We start from the raw sequence: 9,028 nt of genomic DNA, 5'->3' as shown, positions 1-9,028 counted from the left end.
ACTAAAGAGTTAAAGTAACAAGAAGAAACATAACATAGTTCTGCTGGGAGCTCAGCACAACACACCCCTCAAATTAAACTAAGCACACCTGAAATTAAACTATGCAACTAATCCGATAGACACTGCATTAGAAGTTTAGAACCGCCATGAGCAATGACACTGCCACCTTACTCGGAGTCCTCGTCCACGTCTTCGACTTCGTCCTTGTCCCTCTTCCTCTTGGCCGATACTTCTTTGCTTGAACCACCAACTTGGCTGTTGCTCTTCATCCAACCCTTGTAGATATTGAAACAAAGGTAGCCATCTATTGCAGCGTAGTGGATGTGGTCTATATCTAGTACATTCCGCTGCCATGCATGACGATGAAACGTGTAATGAGGTTTCTCCAGTTTGCGGTATGAAGGATGAACCATGGCTCCTGCCAGGGTCAACATTGAGGGCTGACGAGAGGGCACCAGCCAATTCTTCTAGAGGTCAAAGGGGTTGCCTACAACGAGGCCTATCCGACGCAGGACTTCTTTGTCGTTCTTAAAATCTAAAGTAACAAATTTGACTGTTTTGTCCTCGAGGAAGTTCTTAAAATCCTGGCACTCAACGTCGGCATGGCATATGTGGTAGACCAAGCAAACGTTATGTATGCAAACCTGGATCACGGCGGGCTTCTTCCTCTCTTCGTCCTTTAGATCCTTCTCTCGTCCCATGACTGTGGTGTACTCAACATCTAGCCCAGCGACCCACTCATCATGTGAGTTTTCGAACATGCGTCTGAAGCGAGAAAGGCATCCTTTCACCGTCGCGGAAGTACGGTGTAGATGACGTCGAACTCATCACCGGTGATGGTTCTAACCTTGTACTCACCGCCGAGCGGGGAGATTTGGGACGCCATGGATTTGGGAGAAGGGTTAGGATTAGTGGAACTGCCGTAATGTGAATGGACGGGACGACTAGGAGCTAACCGCCGTAGTATTAAAGGACGTGCGGGAAAGAGTAGGAGCGAACTGCCAGCGTGCGAACGGCAGGGTAGTGGCTTTCCATTCTCCCATGATACGGGCTTCCGAGAGCCCTTGGATCTGAGATCGAACAGTTGCATGGCGTGATTCTAGACCTATGGGTGAATATCCTATCCTGGATGGTTATTCTTAAAATTTTCAGCAACTTAGCATGCGACCGTTTGATCTCAGATCCAAGGGCTGCCAGCAGCCCGTATCATGGTCGCGCCTACCACGACTGTCACGTTGCTCGCGTGGTCGCGCCCTTGGAGATTTAACACGGTGTGTTAGGCTATCTGATGTTGGCATGTCATACATAGTCATCACTTAATCACTCATACTACAACAAGGTTGGCTATAAGTGTATTTTTTACTCCTCTCTATCTCTTTCTTCGTACTCCCTCCGTCCCATAATATAAGAACGTTTTTGACACTAGCTAGTGTAGTGTCAAAAACGTTCTTATATAATGGGACACAGGGAGTACTAGTATTTTTTGCAATTCCCAAGGAGTGACCTTTTCCAATGAAATGTTGTTGCTAAGTTCGCTTCATTTAATCTACTACCACTATAAAAGGAAGAGAGGGGCAGATCCAAACAATCAAGCCCATCCATCATCAAGATCTAATGGCCCTTAATCTAAGCTACTAACAAGCCATTGATCGATAACCCAGGCCCGCCGTTAAAAAAAAGGAAAGTCGATCGCACGACCCGCACGACCCGCACGACCACCCTCTTCGCACGACTCTCGCCCATGCGCGCACGACCTCCCCTCCTCCTCCCGCGCCGTTCTCCGCCCCGCAAACTCCGGCAGACGTTAGCTGCCCTTCGCCGCAGGAGCCGTCATAGGAGCCACTCGCATCTGGAGCCGCCGCCCGCGGGATCCGCTCGCCACTGCAGCCGCCGCCCGCGGGAGCCGGAGCCGCCCCGCCCCTGGATCCGCTCGCCGCTGGTCGCCGACGGAGCTGCCCCGCCCCTGGATCCGCTCGCCACCGGAGCCGCCCGTCGCTCTCCCACTCAGCTTGGCCTCTCGTAAGTTGAAAAATTTGATTGTACCAATGATTATACTAATGGATTTGACTGATCTGCAACTTACTATAGGAGTTGCAGCCTACTGCTTGCAATCACTGAAAAAGAAATTGCTTTGCCAGAGCGTGCATGGATGTGGAGGGTGTAGTGTTGCCGTTTGATTCAGAGTGGAGAATGTATGGAGCTCCCAAGTCTGACCCCTCTACCAGTAATCCTTTCCACCGACGCACTTGAGGTATTACATACTCTTTTGCATGCATGCCACCCTTTACTCTGGATGTTTCTGAGAAATGGATTTCAGCTAACATGAGTACCTGCAACTTGCAGGTGTTAAAGTTAACAATAACTAGGATGCACTCAGAATACTCATGTATTTGTTTCCCATATTATTATCAATCCAAGGATCGAAGATTGTTTCCCATATTATTATCAATCCAAGGATCGAAGAAGAAAAAAAGGGACATAGCAAAATTGACTTTAGAGAGCTGGACCAGGATATACAAAAATGATCACACTTAGGGCAGAATAATGATGAAGCCCCGTGCTTTTTTAATCCAGAGGTCACTTCTGACCTGGCTAAGGTAGGAAACATTAATCATGTTTTCATTTTTTGTATATATTTCGTTGATTGCTGGAGGTAAGGCAAAGAGTTATTGTAGACATGAAATTTGTGAAGTTTGTAATGACTAGATTTCAGCAACAGTCATGGTTACAAAATTTCATCTTGGTCACTTCATATGCTTAACTTTTTTTTAGATAATGGAAGATTGTTTTTCCGTCCTCTGCATCGTTCCACCTGAACATGTTTTTGCTTTTGCCTGATCTTGGATCCTACTAATTTGTTATACAACCTTGTTTCTCTTGTGCTAACTCTTCATATCAAAATCCTTTTACGTACTATGCAGTTATGCTTTATCTGCACTATAACCCAACCTGTCTTCCTTCCAGTTACAGCTGCTATCTCTGTTTGTCTCGTGCATATTTTGAAGTACAGTTTTTTGGTTGATTACAACTATGTACCATTCTTTCACTATTTCAAAGAAGATCAGAAGAACATTTAGGGATACGATGGAAGGGAGTTAGTTCCCTATCTGAAACTGTTTAACGTCCTCTATCTCATCAGACTAATAAACAAAGGTATGACTCGTATTTCTAAGAAACGGAGGTCCATGTGGGACACGAGACAAATTTCTCCTGCTATTGTTGAGATCAATGAAGATGGGTCTCCTCCTGAGTACACAGATAATCGCCGTAAAAATTGCTCTCCAGCCTCTACTCCTCCATCGAACTATTAACATGCCCCGTTTATTTATTTTCCCATAATATGTCTCATCTACTTGCAGCCATGGAATATTCGCATATCTTCACTACAAAATGTGACCAAGATGGAAGAGGCCCTCCTACAAACTTTGCTGCATGTATCTGTTGCTTGTAACGCAACTTCCCAACTAGCATTTATAATTCTTGTGGATTTACATGGTGTGCATGAAATTTCTCTTACATGCAAACTTGTATACTTGGAAATCAGGGTTCTATGCATTACTAACCAGAATCCGGGGATTTTGTTTTGTTGTGAACACAATCAAATCAATTAGTTTTCCAATGTTTACCCTTGGTTTTTATCTGGCACTATTTCTTCTGGCATTTAGGCATGACATTTTCAGGACTGGGCTATAAAAGAGATGAAAGAGGGGATACTTTGGAGAACGATTGTGCATGTTACTTCTCAAGTTTAACTTGTGAATTTTAGTGTTGGGATATTTTTGTGAAGAATAAACTAAACATTAGCATGTCGAGAGCGTCTTGACGGTGCACATAAAAAGTGATAAGGCGGGTCAATGGCTGGGAGGTTTATGGTTTGATGTTATCCTGTGTCATATCTCATATTTGTGTACCAGAAATGAACATCCAAGCTTCCACATAATGGAAATTCTTCCTATTTGTCATCGTAGTCGGAAAGATTTTTTTCTACTACACATCGACTACTACTTGAAATCTATCATTCTATTATAGAAGTATAGTTTTGTTGATTTTATTTAACAATTGCCTCTTAACGGAGATAAACAAAGAAACATCTTCTTATGGTTGTACGTGCATGGCACGTGCACGCTTACTAGTTAGCTATAGACTCAAAATTGTCTTTTCACCTAGGTACACGCGCTTAGCACCGTTTCTTCCTTGGGTCACCAAACTAGTCTCTCTCTTCTTGATTAACTTGCCACATCAGACTTTATGCCTATGTGGCAAGCTTAAGCACCTGTAGGAGCAAGTAAGTACAATAGTGCGCTTTACATGGCATTTTTGCATATGAGGAGGAAAGAGAGGCAAGGAAAAAGTGGAGAAGTGGGCTCTCATGCAAGAGCCAGCCTCTACTACTACATGGTGGAGCATTGGGAGAGGCACCTGTATGGAGGTGGTCAGGAATCGGGAGACTCATGCCGGTCGTAGCGCTGCAGTTAAAATGATAATGGCAAGTCAAATCACGGGGCCCCACCTGTCCAGCAGTAACTCACTGTCAAATCACACAACCCTATGTTTGCAGCATCCTACTCCCTCGTCTTCTCGCGTCTCTGTCGAACCGACTAGGCGGAACTGCCCCGCCTACCGCGCAGGAAAAGCCCCGCCCTTGACTTTTAAATACAACTACTCCCTCCGGCGGATGTGTTTGGTTGAAGGTATCGTATGAATGGATTGGGACCATTCAATTTTTTTGGGATTGAACCATTCAATTCATGTGTTTGGCTGAATATAAGAGATGAGCTAATTATTTAAGACGGGACCACCAGTCATGCTCACATAGTCATGCATGCAAAGGGTGGCCATTTGATTCGACCGATTTGGTTGGGTGGAATGGTTCAGCATCTTCAAGGCATATTCTCTTTTTTTGACTCGAACCATTCATGTGCTTTATAACCAAACATGTCTATTTTCTGAACGATCCCAACCCATTCATGACCACCCTTGCAACCAAACGCATGTCATCTTACGAAAACCAAATAATCCCACAATACTAAGGCACGGTGCATTAACTTCTACCTCGTTTCTTGTTTCTTCTCATATCAACCAATAAGAATCCAATGATATACTTTTTGTGACATAGTAACTCATATTTAGTTAGTCAAATGGATGACCTAGAACTACATGCAGGCCCTATAAACCGAGACGCCTACAAATAAAAAACCAAGACAGAGAGGGTAGTTCAGCACATATCTTTTTAGATCAATATAGTCGGGATTCACCAAGGAGCAAAACCAAGTGGTAGGCTGCTCCTGTCGTGTTGGCGCAGCAACTCAAGCAGGGTCAGTCCGCACACGAAATGGTGACACACTTAACATGACCCCTTTGGCAGACATGTGGCTCATCCACCGTCTTTTTCCACGTGCGATGCACCAAATTGCAGTTCGGAGCAGCGGTTGGAATTGGAGGCACCCCGGTCGTAGCGTCGCAGTAGTAGAAAATGAGCGATGAGGGGTCAAATCACAAAGCCCCACCTTTCCCGCATTAGGCTGGACGGATGAAGCAACCATCATTTCACTCTAGCGTGCAAGAGCATAAAGAAAAGAGAAAACAATGATGCATGCGGCAGCTACCTAGGGCACCCTAGGGTAGGGGTCTCCACTACAGATCCTTTTTTTGAAAGCGCCTCCACTACAAATCGGCTTCTCCCTCGTCCTCTTGAAGAAAACCGATGATGAGTGCGGCGGTAGGGTTTGTAGGCGTACTGATAGAGGCAAAGGTGTCCTGTCTTCCGATGAGATGATGGATTTCGCTTTGGTGGAAGTCGACTTTGATGATCCGACTATGAACGTGCGAGGACGTCGCGCCTTAGCAATTGCTAAACCAACTCTGAGAGGTTATTGACCACGCCGGAGCACGATCAACCTGACCACGAGGGTCTGTCTCCTGCGAGCAAACGAAGAACAAGCAAGAAACTGAGATTGCAATCTGGATATTGCGAATATAAGATGAAAGCTTTATTGATCAAGTTGGGGTTCTGTGACGCCTTTGTCTGGTCGTTGAACACAAACGAAGTATGCGAAGTTGCAGCTATGGCGAACTTTTAATCTAAACAAAACCCAAGGTCTAAACGGTGCCCTAAGGGTTGTATATATGGAGGAAGAGGGGGGGGGGGGAATTTCGTGGCCCTTGGTGGAGTGGTCCGAAATCAACCCTATCTCTTGTTTCCCCACACATACGGACTCTAAAAATAGCCTATACTTATGTATTTCGAAATTACATGGGCCTGGCCCAATAATAAGGTGACGCAACACCTAGAATAGCCTCTAGACGAAATTTATGAAGTGGCATCTTGTATATTTCGTCCAAGGCTTCGTGCACCCATTATGGTGGCTTCAAAGTCCTGAAATCATCACTTGTAACTCCGTTCTTGTTCCCCTTCCGCATGCCATCATCTCCATGCTTGTTCTTGCTCCAATGTTCATCCTTCTCCAAGCTAGGCCCTTCATTTGTAAGCAAAACAAATGTATCCAATTTAGGCAGCATCATATTCTCATGAACATTAGAATCATTACAAGGAAACGAAAGTACCTAATAATTTAGTTGGCGTGCGCGAGCTCTAGTAATTGGTCCAGTATGTATAGCAGCAGGGGCTGTGGGTGTAACAATGGTATTGATGTCCTCATCATCCTCCCCTTCTTGAAATGAAGTCGTCCTCGACGGAAGTTCATCTTCCTCACCCAAATAAGGCTTCAAATCTGCAATGTTAAAAGTGGGACTAACCCCAAAATCTGCAGGCAGCTCAAGTTTATATGCATTATCATTTATTTTCTCCAACACCTTAAAGGGACCATCAGCACGTGGCATTAGCTTTGATTTGCGCAAATCAGAAAATCTATCCTTACGCAAATGTAACCAAACAAGATCTCCAGGTGCAAAGACAACATGTTTTCTACCCTTATCTCCAGCAATTTTATATTTAGCATTCATACGCTCAATGTTTTCCTTAGTTAACTCATGCATTTTTAAAATCAATTCAGCACGTTCTTTAGCATCAAAATTAACCTTCTCCGGAGATGGAAGAGGCAACAAATCAATAGGTGCACGAGGTAGGAAACCATACACAACTTCAAAAGGGCACATCTTAGTAGTAGAATGCAATGAACGATTATAAGCAAATTCAATATGAGGCAAGCATTCCTCCCACATTTTCTTATTATTCTTCAAAACAGCCCTAAGCATAGTAGACAAAGTTCTATTGACTACTTTAGTTTGTCCATCAGTTTGGGGGTGACAAGTAGTACTAAAAAGCCGTTTAGTCCCCAACTTAGCCCATAAACATCTCCAAAAGTGGCTAAGAAATTTAGTATCACGATCTGAAACAATAGTATTTGGCACACCATGCAAGTGAATAATTTCACGAAAGAACAAATCAGCAACATTAACAACATCATCGCTTTTATGACATGGTATAAAGTGTGCCATTTTCGAGAATCTATCCACGACAACAAATATGCTATCCCTCCCCTTCTTTGTTCAAGGTAAACCTAAAACAAAGTCCATAGATATATCCTCCCAAGGAACACTAGGTACAGGCAAAGGCATATATAAACCATGAGGATTGAGTCGTGACTTAGCTTTTTGACATGTATTGCAGCGAGCAATAAAACGCTCAACATCCTGTCTCATCTTTGGCCAAAAGAAATGTGTAGCAAGTATGTCCTCCGTCTTCTTCACGCCAAAGTGTCCCATTAGTCCTCCTCCATGCGCCTCCTACAACAACAAAAGACGAACGGAGCTAGCTGGAATGCATAGCTTGTTAGCACGGAACACAAATCCATCATTAACGACGAACTTGTTCCATGTTCTTCCTTCTGTACAATTTTGCAATACATCTTTAAAATCAGCATCATGCACATGTTGATCTTTGATGGTCTCCATACCAAATATTTTGAAGTCAAGTTGTGAAAGCATAGTATAGCGACGAGACAATGCATCAGCAATAACATTTTCTTTACCCTTCTTGTGTTTAATGACATAAGGGAAAGTCTCAATGAATTCAACCCATTTAGCATGTCTACAATTTAGTTTAGCTTGACTTTTAATATGTTTCAAAGATTCACGATCAGAATGTATAACAAATTCTTCGGGCCATAAATAATGTTGCCATGTTTCTAAAGTCCGAACAAGAGCATATAATTCTTTATCATAAGTAGAATAATTCAGACTAGGCCCACTCAATTTTTCAGAAAAGTATGCAACAGATTTGCCATCTTGTAATAACACACCTCCTAATCCAATTCCACTAGCATCACATTCAAGCTCAAAAGTCTTATTAAAATCAGGAAGTTGGAGTAAAGGAGCATGTGTCAACTTATCTTTCAATACCGTGAAGGCTTCTTCTTGTGCGGTACCCCAAACAAATGGCACATCCTTGTTTGTAAACTCGTTGAGAGGTGCAGCAATGGTGCTGAAATCTCTCACAAAACGCCTATAGAATCCAGCGAGGCCAAGAAAACTCCTCACTTGTGTGACCGTTTTGGGCTGCGGCCAACTCTCAATAGCTTCAATCTTGGCTTTGTCAACTTCAATTCCCTGTGGAGTAACAACATAGCCAAGAAAAGATACTCGGTCGGTGCAAAAGGTGCACTTCCCAAGGTTACCAAACAAATGTGCATCACATAGAGCAATAAGAACAACACGTAAATGTTCCAAATGTTCTTCCAAAGATCTGCTATAAATCAATATGTCATCAAAGTAAACTACCACAAATCGTCCAATGAAAGCACGTAAAACTTCGTTCATTAATCTCATGAAAGTACTAGGTGCATTAGTTAACCCAAAAGGCATGACTAACCACTCATATAATCCAAACTTAGTTTTAAATGCTGTTTTCCATTCATCTCTCAATTTCATACGAATTTGATGGTATCCACTACGCAAATCTACTTTGGAGAATATTGTAGAGCCACTCAATTCATCAAGCATATCATCTAGCCTAGGAATAGGATGACGATAACGAATAGTAATATTATTAATGCCTCTACAATCAACA

General features: G+C 43.2%; 1 long non-coding RNA gene across 2 annotated transcripts; it reads left to right on the top strand.

The window, feature by feature from the left end:
- The first annotated feature begins 1,894 nt into the window (after positions 1-1,894).
- Positions 1,895-2,597, top strand: LOC119304199. 2 transcript variants are annotated; one of them, XR_005148168.1, is made up of 3 exons: positions 1,895-2,019; positions 2,139-2,224; positions 2,344-2,597. It is a non-coding gene; the product is annotated as an uncharacterized LOC119304199 (long non-coding RNA). The 2 variants fall into 2 exon arrangements; XR_005148167.1 differs by having other exon boundaries at positions 1,901-2,019; positions 2,089-2,224.
- Positions 2,598-9,028: the final 6,431 nt, after the last annotated feature.

The sequence above is a fragment of the Triticum dicoccoides genome, chromosome 1B (genome assembly GCF_002162155.2).
Source record: "Triticum dicoccoides isolate Atlit2015 ecotype Zavitan chromosome 1B, WEW_v2.0, whole genome shotgun sequence".
Taxonomy (NCBI): domain Eukaryota; kingdom Viridiplantae; phylum Streptophyta; class Magnoliopsida; order Poales; family Poaceae; genus Triticum; species Triticum dicoccoides.
This window is presented reverse-complemented; position numbering and strand designations above follow the sequence as displayed.